This window comes from Microcebus murinus, chromosome 2 (genome assembly GCF_040939455.1).
Source record: "Microcebus murinus isolate Inina chromosome 2, M.murinus_Inina_mat1.0, whole genome shotgun sequence".
Taxonomy (NCBI): domain Eukaryota; kingdom Metazoa; phylum Chordata; class Mammalia; order Primates; family Cheirogaleidae; genus Microcebus; species Microcebus murinus.
This window is the reverse complement of record NC_134105.1, coordinates 58,607,397-58,621,007: the sequence shown is the minus strand read 5'-3', so window position 1 is coordinate 58,621,007 and position 13,611 is coordinate 58,607,397. Positions and strand designations below refer to the sequence as shown.

Below are 13,611 nucleotides of genomic sequence, written 5' to 3'. Positions count from 1 at the left end.
GTAACCACGCCCCAGAGCGCCTTGGCCGGCACTGGAAAAGCCAGGATGGGGTGATCCCTGATCCTGACCTCGTTTCCCTAGTAACGGTCTCTGGAGCTGATGGCCACCTAGCGATTTGTCAGACTGTGACGGGTCTGGGCCTCCTGTTCCCAACTCATAAGGCTTTACAGCCCCATTGACCCGGTGAGTGGTTCAGGTTGGGTGGCAAAATTGTTACAACCGACCCACTAAGGTGAAGAGGAGACTACAAGCTAGTGTCTAACTTTCTTAGGCGATCCCTCCTAACTGGTGGTTTATTATATAGCCAGGATCAGTTCCCAACTAAGTCCTGACAGATTTCTACCCCGCGTCATCTGGAGCCATCTGACCCCAAACTTGGCTGTAGATACACACAGTCTGAATATTTGAAGTCTATTCTTTTTAGAAACCTTAGCTTCTTTGCCCTTGCAGCTCCTAGAGAGAGAGCCACCCGACTTCTCTGTTTTGGGTTTGCTTCTTAGGCTAAACATGCCAGCCTCCCCGACGTTTTCTTTTAAAATTGTATAAAATTGAGTCTTCAACCAGGCTTCAAACATTTGTAGTATTTTGGTTGCCTCTCTGTCATCTTGTTGTATATGTAGATGAATCTAGAATGTTCAATAACATTTTTAGGAATAAGTCAGCCTTACTAGATGTATTTTTGGTAGCTATGTATAGGCATTTCTGTTGTAGAGCACCAAGTTTATAATGAGTTTCACAGATTAAACTCTTCCTCTATACACATAAGAAAGCTGTGAATCAGAAAGAATATTGACTTAAGGTATCACAATTAGTAAGTAATAGAAGGTTTAAGGAATCTATTTCAATATCAAAACCAGGGCTTGTTCTACTGCACCATACCATTATTTGAGACGTCTGTTTTTTTAAAGTCTTCATCAGTCATATGGGCATTCAAGGCACTATAAGCTCTTGTCATAAAATTGTTTTTCTTCTAAGACTTGACCTTGTTATTTAATTCTGTACTAAGCATTGGGGTAAAATGACACTCACTCATATTTTTATCATTTAAAACTTTTCTTTTTGTTAATAAACAGTCTTATTGAAAACATTTAGAAAATACAGAAGACTTGAGTGAGAATGAGCAAAAGAGGAAGTAGCAAGAGAGAAGTTCAGCGGTAACAAAAGGTAACAAAGAGTAAATAATATTGCAGGGGTTTGAACTGACTTCCCTTATATTTAAAGAGATCACTCAGAAATATGAGAATACATTATAATGGGGGTGGGAAAATGATAGAAGGGGAACTTATTTGAAGGCTACTGCAATAATACAGTGAGAATTATTGAAGACTTGACCAAGATGCTAACAGTGAGGATGAAGAGAAGTTGGTCAGATTCTGGATATATTTTGAAGACAAAAGCAACAAAATGTGCTGGTGGAATGGGTGTGGAGGGTAAGAGAAAGAGAGGAGTCAAAGATGACTGCCTAAGAATGAATTGGTCATAAATAGAGATGGGAAAGGTTTTAGATGGGTAAGATTGGTAAGGTAATAGGTAGAGTCCAGAATTTGGTTTTGGATGTGTAGAATAAAGAGACAGATGCATGCATATGCATATTGTGTATGTATGTGTCTTTGTGCATTATACATATGAGTCTAGAGTTCAGGAGAGAAGTCTGGGTTAGAATGGCTGGGCATGGTGGCTCATGTCTGTAATCCCAATACTTTGGGAAGCCGAGGCCAGAGATCTCTTGAGGCCAGGAGTTTGAAAAGTCTGGGTTAGAGGTATAATTTTGAGAATTGTCAGCATATAGGTAGAATTAATTTTAAACTGTGGAACTAGGTGAGCTCCCAAGGGAATGAAAGTTAACAGAGCCTGTATGTTTGGGGACTACATTCTAATAAGGTAAAGTAAACAATGAAAAAAATAACCAAATTTAAGATAATCAGATAGTGGCGAGAACAGAGGGGACTAAAACAGGGTAATGTAATCGACTCTGTCAATAGAGTATTAAATAGAGTATTTCTTGGACCTGGAAAGGATGTCCATAGAAACAGATATTATTTTTTCCCAATGTGACTGCATCACTCACATAAAATATGCTGGATGTAAATATGCCATAAGACCTATGGTTTTTGTTCTCCCTCTTTCTTTTCTTAAATTTTCATTAATGTTAGTTTTTAAATAAAAAATTAGAAAAAATACAATCTGGGAGTAAATTTTCTTGTCAGTTGAGGGTTAAAAGTTGGGGCATAAAAAATCAAGGCATTTTATTAGTTCATATTTTATATAATAAAACTATGTTATGATTGTTTAAATAACCTTAAACTACCAGAGTGTTATTGTGTTATCGCAGTATTTGTCACAGAGTATTTTCCAGGTATTTATGAATATTATTTTACCAGAGTAAAATACGCCAATCTAGCTAGTAGTAAGCCCATTAATTCTGTACAAATCAAGCACACTGGAAATAATGTGTTTAGTTTTTTATTCCACATTTAAACAAGGATGGTGAACAAACTGGAGTATAATAGATTGAAAAATAATATTCTGTGGAGGCATTTGGGCTTTTATTTCTCTTAAAGAAGAACTGGCATAAAAAGAAGTGAGTTTTTTTAAACAACTTTATTTGCCATTAACTTCACCTATTTTAAGCAAACAATTTAATGATTTTTAGTAAATTTCCTGAGTTGAGCAACCATTACTGCAATCTAGTTTAGAACATTTCCATCAATAAGGTGTCTTTTGCCCATTTACAGCTAATGCCAGTTAGATTGTTTTTCATTACTGTACACATAACTAAGACTGTTGTGTAGAAGTTGTAGAGAAACACATATTAGTAGTCTCACCTTCTTTATATGAAGAAGCTGAAGCCAAATGAAGAGGGCGTTGGATTATGTACCATGGAGATCATGGTACATAACATGATCAGGCCATGCTAGGTAGGCCTATGCTAGTTTCCAATACTTGGCTTCATCTTTCTGTTTAACCTGCTTCCTCCACCTACTCTTCCTGAAATGCAGCAAAAGCAAACATTCTCTTTTCACAGTTTTTTTTAATTGAATTTATTTATTCAGCTAGCCTGTTCTCAACTTATTTATTTATATATTTATTTAGTAGGGGGTGGACAGAATCTTGCTCTGTTGCAGGGCTAGTGTGGGGGGGCATCAGCCTAGCCCACAGCAGCCTTAGACTCCTGGTCTCAAGCCATCTGCCTGGCTCAGCCTCCCAAGAAGCTTGGGACTACAGGCATGCACTGCCATCCCTGCTAATTTTTTCTATTTTACGTAGAGACAGGGTGTCACTCTTGCTCAGTCTGGTCTTGAACTCCTGAGTGCAAGTGATCCTCCAGCCTGGACTTCCCAGAATGCTGGGGTTACAGGCGTGAGCCATCAGGCCTGAGCCCTAACTTACTTCTTAAATATATTTTTCCCACTGTACTCTGTTGAAGGAACCCTCACTCCCTCTGATCTTTTTGTAGTGCAGGGAAAAACAACCCCCCCACCACCCAGCCGCGAACTTCTATTTTATTTTCTCCCTTAGTTTTCTATAGATTTTTTTCAAATGGAATTCCCTAGGCAGTAGTATAATCATAATCTACTTTGTCTAGATATCAGCATGAATATTTTGTGGAGGGAGAGGACAGGGGGAGGGCAAGTGATTGAAGAATCTAAATTAGTAGAATCCAGAACTATAATAAATTTTAATTAGTGTAGTATAATCTTCATTACATTAAATATAAATATATCAATGGCTTAATTTTAGAAGATCAAAAATCTATTGTTTGAATTTCTAACCAAAGATTGGGCTAGAAGTATTTGTTGTGCCAAACTTTCCTTATTAAGAGTTTGTGATTTCTGTGCAGATATTTTTCTGTGGATGTTTTGATTATTCTATATCTATCTTCTGGCTTACCACCTTTTAGTTTTTTTAGATTTATGCTTTTTAGATTAAGTCTACAAGTGTAGAGTTAAAAAGAAAATTTTTGAAGTCTACACTTGTAGACTTAAAAAGAAAAGTTGAAAAATGGTGTCTCATGGAAGCTTTTTTTCCTGAACAGAAATATGCATCCTTCTATTTATAAATTTTGAAAAGCTAATACATTTGAAGAAAAAAAAGTGATTATTACAAATGAATCCTGATTCCTTGTTCTAAATGACTTTTTATGTCATTTGAAAACATGTGGAATGTGCCATGAAAATGTAATGTTTCAAACTATCAGGGTTATTTATATTAATTTATAAACCTAGTATGTTTTATTGTCATTTGCCAGGAGACATGTACTGGTCTGGCTATTCTACAATTTCCTCTCCTTAATTTTTAAAATACATTTTTTTCTGTGATATAAAATCATGGCAATTCTTCTTTAAAACAGAATTGACTCAATAAATCTATTATCCAAATAAAAAGTATTTTTAAAATATAATTGCTTAATTTTGTTAATAGAGATGGGCTTAAAATGTTGCAGACATTCTAAACTGAAAATAAAGTTGGCAACAATGTGTAAAATATTACTGATTATTATCCTTAGAGTTAGACTTCTAAAAAATAAAACTTAATTTTTCTTCTTTTTTGTGATTTTAATTTACATGCAGATAATCTTGGCAGCTATTGTGATAATTCTGGAGTCTAGTATTCAGAATTCCAATAATTTACTTATTAATTATAACATGATTCTACTTCGTGTGTATGTGCCAGTAATTTTTTTTAATGAAAAAAGTTGGGAGTAAAGATGACATTTATAATTGACTTACATTGTATTTGATAGACATGGGTTATTTAGTGTGATTAAAAATGTATGATAATTTTAAAATTAGCACTTTAGTAGATAAAAAAACTAAGGGAAGGTTTGATGATGATGATACTGATTTTTAACTGCAGAATTTTTGAAGCTGTAATTGGGGTCTTCATGCTTTCTGTAATGTCTTAAACTAAATTTGCTTTTTGAGCATTATATTATTTGAACTTGATAATTTATAATCTGTGTGTATATCCCACAAAGTAATATTAAAATTGTCTAAGTATAAAATAAACAAAGCCAATTTTAAATATGACCATGGAAGAGGCCTTATTTAAATTGGTAAGTAGGCTTTTAACTAACTAGAGGAGAATATACCAATTGTAGTGGTTTTTAGCTTTTCATGGTGGGCAGTAGAATCACCTACTCCCAAAGCTGCAGCAAATGGTTCACCAGGTATGCTGTGGGGCTTGGGCATTTGTGTTTTTCTAGTTATTCTCATCTACAATAAAAATCCTAAAAGATTGCATGAGGTAGTTTAAAACAAAGTGAAAAATCCTCACTTATCCAGAATGTCTGGAAAATGTGACAGATTATTTAACTGAATAGTCTGAGTAAGTAAAACATACTTTGTATTCCGAATATAGGATAGTAGTTTTTTAATGAAAATAAACTATATATATTTCTGTAACTTATTAATCATATGTTAATTTTTCCTTTTGTTAGCAATAACTTGGTATCATATTATAATGTATTATTCTGGAATTAAAAAAAATATTAAGGTTGTTTATACACTGGCAAATAAATATTGTTCGTGGAGGTTCATATTAATGTAATATAGAACATCAATATAAATTAATGTATGGGAAAGAATGCTAATAAGACTAATTTATTTTAGAATTCATGTCACACCAACTAAAAATCAATTGTGAATAGTTTAAAAAATTGAATACATACAAAACAAAATCAGTCAAGAAGAACAAAAAAATATGTTTTTAGGCACTTGGGATGAGATCTGGTATTTGAGCACTAAGTTAACTTTGAATGCCCTGACAAATAAGGAAGAGATATACTTTGGAGTAAAATTTATTATTATATGGTAAAAAGGAACCACAGAGAGTATTTGGAAAGCCCCTCTCCCTTCACTAAAGCTCTGAAAGACAGGTTAACAGTTGCCTGCTTTTTATCATAAAAGAACCTTCATATAACCTGGGTAAAGTATTTTAACTTTTATAAAGCCTGTACATCTTTATGGAGGTTTCTGGAATGAGATAACGACAGAATATGCAATGTTTGAAAATATAATCAAGAATTATAATTTTTTAAAAATTCACTTACTGTATTTATTACTGATTTACTTTTCTTCTGTTTACTTTGGATTTAATTTGCTCTTGTTTTTCTATTTCTGTAATATAGAAGGTTAGATTATTTTTAGATCATTATTCTTTTCAATATATGCATTCCATACTATAAATTTCCCTCTAAGCACTGCTTTCACTTCATCCCACAAATTTTGATAAGTTGTATATTTCATTTTTATTAGTTTTATTTTAAAATTTCTCAAAATTTCTTCTTTGACCCATGTGTTACTTAGAAGTGTGTTGTTCAATATTCCAATTATCTTGGAATTTTACATCATTCTATTATTGATATTTAGTTTAATACCATTGTGATATGAGAGCAGACATTGTATTATTTCTATTCTTTTAAATTTGTTAATATATGTTTTATGGCCCAGAATATGTTCTCTTTTGGTGAATGAATGTTCCATGTGAGCTTGAAAAGAATATTCTGCTATTATTAGATGAAGTAGTTGATAGATATCAATTAAATACAGTTGCTTTTGTTATTTTAGACAAACTGATATCTATTAGTTTAATTAAGAATAAGAAAAATAAGAGATTTTTATTTTATCTTCACTATTTCCTTTCCCAATGCTTTTCCTTTATGTAGATCTGAGTTTCTGATCTGTATCATTTTCCTTCTCTCTGAAGAACTCCATTTAACATTTCTTGTAAGGCAGGTCTACTGGTAATAAATTCTCTCAATTTTTGTCTGAGAAAGTGTTTATTTCTCCTTTATTTTTGAAGAATAATTTTGCATGGTACAGAATTCTAGGTTAGTGGGATTTTTTTCTCAACACTTTAAATATTTTACTCTATTCTCTTCTGCCTTCATGGTTTCTGAACAGTCAAATATAATTCTTATCTTTGATTCTTTACAGGTAAGGTGTATTTTTTACCTCTAGCTTCTTTCAAGATTTTTTTTTATCTTTGATTTTATGAAATTTGAATATGATATGCTTAGGTGTGGGTTTTGTTTTTGTTTTGTCTTTGATATTTATCCTACTGGTGTTCTCTTCACTTGCTGGGTATGTGGTTTGGTGTCTGACATTAGCTTGAGGAAATTCTCAGTCTTTGTTCCTTCAAATATTGCTTCAGTTTGTTTCTTTCTTCTAGTATTTGGATTTCACCTATATTACACCTTTTGAAGTTGTCTCACATTTTGAGCATATTTTTTTCTGTTTATTTATTTTTTCTCTTCAATTTTTTTCTTCTTTGCTTTTCAGTCTTGAAAGTTTTTATTGATATATCCTCAAACTCAGAGATACCTCAGCCATATGCAGTCAATCTACCAGTGAGCCCATCAAAGGCATTCTTCATTTCTGTTATAGCATTTTTGATCTCTTACATTTCTTTTTAATTCTTTCGTGGGAAATCTCTCTACTTACATTATCCATTCATTCTTGCGTGTTGTCTGCTTTTTCCATTAGAACCCTTAGCATATTAACCATAGTTGTTTTTAATTCCCAGTCTGATAATTCCAGTATCTCTGCCATATCTCTGTGTTTCATTCTGATGAATCTCTATATCTACCAGTCTGTTGCTCTAATTTGGGGGCAGCAATTTGCCTGTGGACTCACTTCTCTGGCAAATCTAAGTAGAATTGTTGATGTTCAGTTTGTTCAGTTTCTTAAATTATAAGCTCCTTACATGCTAATTGGAAACTTCAAGTCCCCTGATTTACTTTTTGAAGTATACATTCTATCTTAAATTATTAATTGAACTAAGTATTTATCTTAGTTAGTAATATACTTTTTAGGGCTTGCTAAGTGCCAGACACTGTTCTGAATCATTTATGTCAACTCATTTTGTCCTCATAAGAGTTCTGTGAATTAAGTACTATTGCTATCCTCAATTTACGAATGAGGAAACTAAGACAGGATACTTAACTTTCTGGAGGTCACTAAGCTCAGAACAACTTATATTGCAGTTCATTTTTATTCACCTAAGTTACAAACTTCTTGAAAAATCACAAGAACTAGTTCTAACCAATAGAATGTGGCTGAGAGTGAAGAGATGCTTTACCAGTTGGGTATAAGCCTTAAAAAAGCCAACAGGTTCTGCGTTTGTGCTTTTGACAGCCCTGAGTAAGCAAGTAGAAAGTCTGCCTGCCTTACTGCAGACACATATGGATAGGTGACGTGGAGAGGCCAAGTCAAGATGGAAAAGCCTTGAGACAGTACAGAGACAAAGTCCCAGTCATTTCAGCATTCCAGCTGAACCTGACCTTCTAGCTGTCCTTGCCAAAGCATCAGACATGGGAATGAACCATCTTGGTTGTGGCAGTTCCATTGAGGCCCATAAGACTGAAGCTTCAGCCAATGTTAGTTAGATGTTTATTGAAATCTGACTTAATTCTAGGTCCCATGCTAAAATTTAAAAAATTATAGATAACTATAAAACAAGTTTTCTGGTCTCAATGTACATATATTTAGTAGGAATGAGGAACATTAATAATAAAACAAACAAATATATAATCACTAAGTTGGAGATGTGGACATGGAACTAAAATCTAAATAATGGCTAAAAGTCAGCTAGGCAATGATTTACCAAAGAGAGTTATACTAAGAAATATCATATCCTGAGATAGAGTTTTGATATTTTATTAATTAAGAAGCCAAACTTCTGATTTATTTAGAATTTTACTTGTTAAATAAAAAGTAACATTTCAATACTACCTACAATACTACCTATTTTTCTTTACCACAGTTAATTCAATTTTTTCCATGGGATTTGCTTTAAGACATTTTTAAGAATTAGGAAACAGTTTTTTTTTTTTTTTTAATTTCTGAAGCCATGAAACCTGAGAGTCAACTTAATAACCTTTGTATTTCATTCTTAAAGATATTTTTATCATAATAGTCATTTTTAATTAAAGCTAAAAATAGACAGTTGTACAAAATGAGAAAAATGCATTGTACTAAGTAATATCATGAAGAATATTTCAAATTTGGATTTAATATCTCTTTAATCACACTAGTTTTTAATTCTTACAAGAATTTTTTTTTTTTTGCTTAAAGTCAGCATCTTTTTGATTAAAGTTAAAATGTAGACTGTTGGACAAAATGGAGAAAAAAGGCATTGAATTAAATATTATAATATCATGAAGATTATCTTGAATTTGAATTTGTGTGACACAGTAATTCTTTTCTTCTTCAGACTATATGTCTTATTTATTATAGGTTTTCATGTAAAGCAAGAATGGCAATAAAACTAATTCCCTTATCATTGTCCCAGGAAAATCTCAGGACAGTATAGAAAAACTGCCCCCTAAACTAAGATGGAGCCAAGAGAACAAAGAATGACTCAGACAAGACCAGGTTGGTGAGTTAGATGAGTTTATTAGAGATTGTTTACACAAGGCATTCACTTGTGTAAGTAATCTTTCACATGCAGGAGTTTTTTTAGCTCTTTACTTCTTGCACAGGAGTTTCCCAGACATTCAGTTCTCCAGCTATTTACTCCTTGCATAGTTCCCTGAACATTCAGTCCTGGCCAGAGCAGGAGTTATTCTTCTTCCTAGAGTTAGACCCACACTGTTTACTTGTGGTGTTGCCTTAAATCTCTTTCCAGTAAGTGATGCAGAGCTCTTACTTGTATCATCACACGTTCATATTGAAACAAATCAAGCATACACAGTACAATCCTGTACCTTCATATAACATATTTTATGTTAATGATGATATAATTTTTCCACTAGGCAGAGATTCTAGTATTAGAATTAATTAAAGGGCATTATAGGTCAGTTAAAGCAATTCTAAAGCAGTCAAGGCTGGTTTACATTGGTTGCCTCTGCCTCAAGAAAGTGCTGAGGCACATCTCTTGCCTTGTAAATATCCTTAGGCATCTGCTTAATCTATTTGGTAACAATTTTGTTGAGCACTCCAAGCTAGCACAACACAATGTGCCTCTTTGTGTGGTGGAGAACTTGTATTTTTCCCTCAATCATACATTACTCATTTTATAGAGAAAATATGTGAACATATTTAAGAATTTTGTGGATAGGGGACATTATTTTATGATGTTGGTTATAACAATATTAATGTCACAAAGCTACTCACAAGGTTATTCATCTACTAGGTAAAGTTTGAATGCTTCATGTAAGTGCAGAACTTCTCATTTTGTAAAATTACTTAGTTGTCTGAGATCAGTAAAGAAAACAGAAAAAATTCAATTTTGAATGATATCAGTAGTAGATCATTAATGTGTTCAGATGACAGATAGACATTAGTCCAGAAAATTTAGAATAAATAATTGCTGATTGATGAATCTATAGACATTAGTAACTTTACTTAGTTAAAAACACTTCTTTTTTCTTATTTTAATAGATTTTTGGGCTACACATTGAATTTCATTACATATATATTGCATAGTGGTAGACTCTGGGCTTTTGGTATACCCCATCACCCAGGTAGTGTACATTGTTCTCTACAGATAATTTTTCATCCCTGACTCCCTCTCATCATCCCCACCGTGAGTTTCCAGTGTCCATTACACCACTCTGTGTGCCCTTGTTTAGCCATAGTTTAGCTCTCACTTATAAGTGGGAACAGCCAGTATTTATTTTTTCTGTCCCTGAGTTACTTCATTTATGGTAATGGCCTCTAGTTCCATTCAAATTGCTGCAGAAGACATTATTTCATTTTCTTATCTTTGAGCAGTACTTCATGGTATGTATATATACTACATTTTCTTAATCCACTCATCATTTGATAGGCACTTAGGTTGATTCCATGCCTTTGTGATTCAATAGCACTGTTTAAAATACATGAAAATAAATGCCAGAAAGAAGATAATATTTTCTACAAAGAAATTTCAAAATAGACTTAGAGATGGAATAATCAGTGTGAAAAACAAATGGTTTGAAATAAAAATATTTTGTATGTGTCTGTGTGTATATATATATACAAAACATATATATATTTATATAGTTATAATTATATATATAATGTTGTATATATATATAAAATTTGTGTACTGATGCAGTGACGAAAAATATAAAGTCATCTTTAGCTTTATGTGAAGAAATGGGATCTTTGATCTTTCGTGTTGATGGGTGTTGGTTATCCAAAGATTTTGTTGAGAGTTTATGAGCTACGAAAGAATGGAAAATTAAGAAAATGAAAAATCAAGCCAGAGACTGGCAAAAAATCTTTACAAAACACATACCTAATAAAGGACAAACTCTTAAGATCAACAATAAGAAAACATCCCAATCAAAAAAATGGACAGTATAGACATTTTAACAATATTGATTCTGCCAACCCATGAGCATGGTATATTCTTCCACCTGTTTACATCCTCTGCTATTTCCTTCTTCAGTGTTTCCAGTTCTCCCTGTAGAGATCTTTTACCTCCTTAGTTAAATATATTCCTAGGTACTTTATTTTCTTTGTTGCTATTTTGAAGGGAATTGAGTCTTTTGTCAATGCAGTCCCTATCAAAATGCCATCATCATTTTTCACAGATATAGAAAAAATAATTTTATGCTTCGTATGGAACCAGAGAAGACCCCATATAGCAAAATCAATCCTAGGCAATAAAAACAAAATAGGAGGTATCAATTTACCAGACTTCAAACTATACTACAAGGCTATAGTAATTAAAACAGCTTTACACTGGCATAAGAACAGGGACACTGACCAGTGGAACAGAACAGAGAACCCAGATATAAAACTATCCTCATATAGCCAACTAATCTTGGACAAAGCAGACAAAAACATACACTAGGGGAAATAATCCTTATTCAATAAATAGTGCTGGGAAAACTAGATAGTCACATGTAGAAGACTGAAACAAAACCCACACCTTTCATCTCTCACAAAAATCAAATCTCGCTGGGTAACAGACGTGAACCTTAAGTGTGAAACTATTAGAATTCTAGAGGAAAATGTTGGAAATACTCTTCTAGACATCGGCCTAGGCAAAGAATTTATGAAGAAGACGCCAAAGGCAATCACAGCAGCAACAAAAATAAATAAATGGGACCTGATCAAATTAAAAAGCCTCTGCACAGCCAAAGAAACTGTCAAGAGAGCAAACAGACACCCCACAGAATAGGAGAAAATTTTCACAAGCTACACATTTGATAAAGGGCTGATAACTAGAATTTATTTAGAACTCAGGAAAATCAGCAAGGAAAAATCAAACAACCCTATCAAAAAATGGGCAAAGGACATGAACAGAAATTTTTTAAAATAAGACAGAATAATGGCCAACAAACATATGAAAAAATGTTCAATGTCTCTAATCATCAGGGAAAGGCAAATCAAAACTGCAGTGAGATATCACTTATCTCCAGTAAGAATGGCCTTTATCAAAAAGTCCCCAAACAATAAATGTTGGCATGGATACAGAGAGATAGGAACACTTCTACATTGTTGGTGGGACTGCAAACTAGTTCAACCTTTGTGGAAAGCAATATGGAGATACCTTAAAGCAATACAAGTAGATCTACCATTTGATCCAGCAATTCCATTACTGGGCATCTACCCAAAAGATCACATGACACTCTACAAAAAAGATACCTGTACTCAAATGTTTATAGCAACACAATCACAATTGCAAAGTTGTGGAAACAACCCAAGTGCCCATCAATACGTGAGTGGATTAATAAAATGTGGTATATATATATATATATATATATATATATATATATATATATCATAGAGTACTATTCAGCTTTAAGAAACAATGGTGATATAGCACCTCTTGTATTATCCTGGATAGAGCCAGAACTCATTCTACTAAGTGAAGTGTCTCAAGAATGGAAAAACAAGCACCACATGTACTCACCAGCAAATTGCTATTAACGGATCAACACCTAAGTGGACATATAGGAATGACATTTATCGGGTGTCGGGCGGGTGGGAGGGGGGAAGAGGGGATGGGTATATACAAACACAATGAGTGAGGTGTGCTACGTTTGGGGGATGGTCATGCTTGAAGTTCTGACTCGAGGGGCAATATATGTAACCTTAACATTTGTACTCCCATAATATGCTGAAATAAAAACAAAATGGTCCAAAGATCTGAACAGGCACTTTACCAAAGAAGATACATAGATGGCAAATAAGCATATGAATGATATATGATGTTGAGCATCATATATCATTAGGGAATTGCAAATTAAGATGAGATACCACTACACGCATGTTAAGAATGGCCCAAAGCCAAAACCCTAACACCACCAAATACTCCAGAGTTTATGGAGCAGTAGGACCTCTCATTCATTGCTAGTGCAAATGCAAATGGCATGGACACTTTGGAGGACAATGGCAGTTTCTTACAAAATGAAACATACTCTTACTGTATGATCCAGCAAGTAAACTTGGTATTTACTCAAATGAGTTGAAAACTTATGTTCACAAAGAAACCCATACACAAATGTTTATAGAAGCTTTGTTCATAATTGTGCAAAGTTGAAGCAGCCAAGTTATCTTCAGTAGATGAATGGGTAAATGAGCTAGTACATCCATACATTGGAATATTATTCAGTGCTTTTAAAAAATAAGTTATATTTTTGAAGATGTGGAGGAAACTTAAATGCATATT

At 33.4% G+C, this 13,611-nt stretch overlaps 1 protein-coding gene across 1 annotated transcript in view; it reads left to right on the top strand.

The window, feature by feature from the left end:
• Positions 1-13,611, top strand: part of LRRIQ3 (leucine rich repeats and IQ motif containing 3) — a 138,691-nt gene continuing 125,080 nt past the window's right edge. Inside the window, exons 1-2 of the mRNA XM_020282438.2 lie at positions 1-183; positions 1,074-1,164. The gene's annotated coding sequence lies outside the window, so the exon portion shown is untranslated. The remainder of the gene's footprint in view (positions 184-1,073; positions 1,165-13,611) is intronic.